The sequence below is a fragment of the Myotis daubentonii genome, chromosome 4 (assembly GCF_963259705.1).
Source record: "Myotis daubentonii chromosome 4, mMyoDau2.1, whole genome shotgun sequence".
Classification (NCBI taxonomy): Eukaryota; Metazoa; Chordata; class Mammalia; order Chiroptera; family Vespertilionidae; genus Myotis; species Myotis daubentonii.
In genome coordinates, this window is record NC_081843.1 from 106,963,855 (window position 1) to 106,966,542 (window position 2,688).

The window sequence follows — 2,688 nt, forward strand, 5'->3', positions numbered from 1 at the left end:
ATCACAATTAGCGGTAAGGTTTGGACTCCCCTTTACCCACTCTTCCTTAACGACTCCTTTACTGCCCTCCTGCCTCACGTGCCTGAGTGAGGACCGGGAATCTCAATCCAGCCCCAGAGGTAAAAAGCTCTGTGATCCCCGAGGATCCAGCCTCCCAGTCTCCTCTCTACTCCCAGAGGGGCCTCTCCCACCGGCTGAGAGAAGACCTTGGAGAAGGGAGCTGTTCCTGGAGGGCGCGGACCAGCAGAGGCTTCTACAGGGAAGAGAAATGGCCAGGACCTTTCTCCCCAGGGAGCCTCCTTCTCCCCTCCCCCTAATTCATTCAGGGAGCCCTCCACATTATCTGCAGGTCGCCCCAGAATGTGGGGGAAACACCCCCGCTTTTTTGCAGAAAATGAAAATAGAATATTTATTTATGTTTAACTTAGTTTACTATCAATCAAGTCCAGGCAATGATTAAACTGGCCACATGCAAAGGAGGGAGCATGAGTCATGGGGGCAGAAAGCGGCTCACCTGCAGACTTGCTTTGCTCCATGGCCTTTCCCAAGAGGCCCAGGACATGTGAGGTCATGGCTGCGCACAGGTTACAATGTTCTGATTACAGCCAGGTCAGAAAGGGCTTGCTGTTGTTCAGAGCAGACTCTACATCACTGAAGAGGGGGATCAGATCTTCAGATTCCAGAGTTCCGAGGTCCACATTGGTTCCCAGGAGACAGTCCAGAAAATCAGGGAAATGGTCTGCTGAGGATTGATGTTCACGGGTGCCTGCCCTGCGTTCTCCTCTGTGTCCCTCTCATCCACGTTGCTGAGGAAGTCCCCCGGGGCGGTGGGGACACTGTAGCACCCTAGCCCCAGGCCGCTGCCGGTGCTCTGCTCCCTCTGATGATATGGCCCTCCATTGAGGAAAGGACCTGAGCTGTTATTAGTGATGGATCTCACGTCTGGAGTCATGGTGGGGGGGTTAACAGCAGCCTGCACCGTGGCCAGAGTCTGGGCTTCCATGGGGAGCTGTCTACAGAGGGCAGCTTCCTGCCCCATGAGCTCCTCTTGACGCCTTCGAATCCTCTCTCTCCATCCGGATGCTTTGAAGCCTGAGTTCCTGCTGCTGCTGCTGCTGATCAGTGGTCAGCGCGTTGGCATACTCAGGAGCCAGCTGCTGGGTTCTGAGTAGGGTGGTTCTGCTGGCTCCGGCTACTGGGTGCCATTTGCTGCTGGTGCTGGTGACTCATCCCGAGATTCGGCTGGGGCACGGCCATGGGCCTCTGGGGCGCTGGTGTGGAGGTGGCGGCAGGGTGGAGACTCCGATGATTCAGGGGCCGATTCATCAACTTCCTAGGGTCTTGCCATGTGGTGATTTTTTCTATGTGATTGAGGAAGTACCTCTGGCCAGTGGTCGTGAAGGTCATCTCCCAGCCCCGGGGGAGCGGCAACTCGTCGGTCAAGGCGTCGGATTGCAGGCGGAGGGGCGCGAGTTGCTGCGCGGTGCTCATCGCTGCGGCCGCGCTGGTGCCCAGCTGCAGGGACATGGGCGGCCAGTGCGAGCGGACCGGACGGAGGGGGGGGGGGCGGCGGGGGGGGGGGGCCGCCGCCGGGAGAGTCGGTGCTGGACTGGCGCGAGTGCGAGCCCAGTCAGGCTCCTTGAAGGACGATTCGGGCAGGATCTCCTTCCGCCACGAGCTGGGCTTGGGGTTCAGGCCCGAGTCGAAGAGGGCTTCCAGGTCCGCGTCCTGGTCCGGCGTGTCATGGATCACTCGCGGCCCGGGCGGCGGGAGCCGATGGGGCGCTGAGACCGGATTCCTGTTGACTTGGGCGCGCAGCGAAGCCATGTCTGGGTGTGCGGGGCAGCCATCGGGCCTGGGTCGCTCGCGGTGCGTCCGGATCTTGCAGGATTGGAGCCAGAGCCCGGTTGGCTCGGTACCTGGCAGTCGAGGAGCTTCGGCTTTCACATCGGCCAAAATGGTCTCAGGCCTTGGCGCTCTTGAAAGAGGAGGAGGAGAAGCAGACAGCGTGGCCACCAAGGCTCTCCAACCCGGGAAACAACCTTAATTCCATCTGGCGCCGATGCACTTTACAATGCACAGGAGGGTCCCTCCCGCCCAGGTGGGCGTGCTCTCCTCGGGCCTTTCCCGCGGGGACGGTATGAGGCGCCTCTACCCCTGCCCCAGGCAGGCCCTCCTCCCCTGCACCCACCTCCCTCTCCGCCACAGGGAGGCTGCAGCCACGGAAGTGCATCCACCCGCCTGGGGAGACCCGTTCCGTTGGCGTTGTGTGTGCCCGGAGCCCACCCTGCCGCCGGGCCGGAACCGCGCGCAGGCCTGGGCCGGGGCCATGGACACCTTCCCTGCGCGGAGCCGCCCCTCCTGCCACCCCCGCCTCTGGCTCCCGGAGCCTGGCCCCTGGGACACGGAGGGCCCCGGAGCTGAGAGGGGCCAGGAACGCGGCCGGACCCGCAGTCCCCTCGAGGGGAGGCCCAGGCGCTGGCCGCACAGCCCTGTGGCCCCTGAAGCAGCCAGGAGGCGCCAGCCCCAGAGGGAACGGGGACCGGGCTCCTGGCGCCGCGCTGAGCCCCAGCCCCGCACCAGCGTCCAGCACCCAGCTGCACCCCAGGAAGAGGACGGAAGGCGGCCAACAGCTCGAGGAGCCGCACCCCTGGGGACCCCGAGACTGCCCTGTAGGCAGCCCTGCTG

At 63.2% G+C, this 2,688-nt stretch overlaps 1 pseudogene; it reads right to left on the bottom strand.

Moving 5' to 3' along the window:
• Positions 1-342: 342 nt before the first annotated feature.
• On the bottom strand, positions 343-2,003 carry LOC132233710 (WW domain-containing transcription regulator protein 1-like; annotated as a pseudogene).
• Between the last annotated feature and the right edge of the window lie 685 nt (positions 2,004-2,688).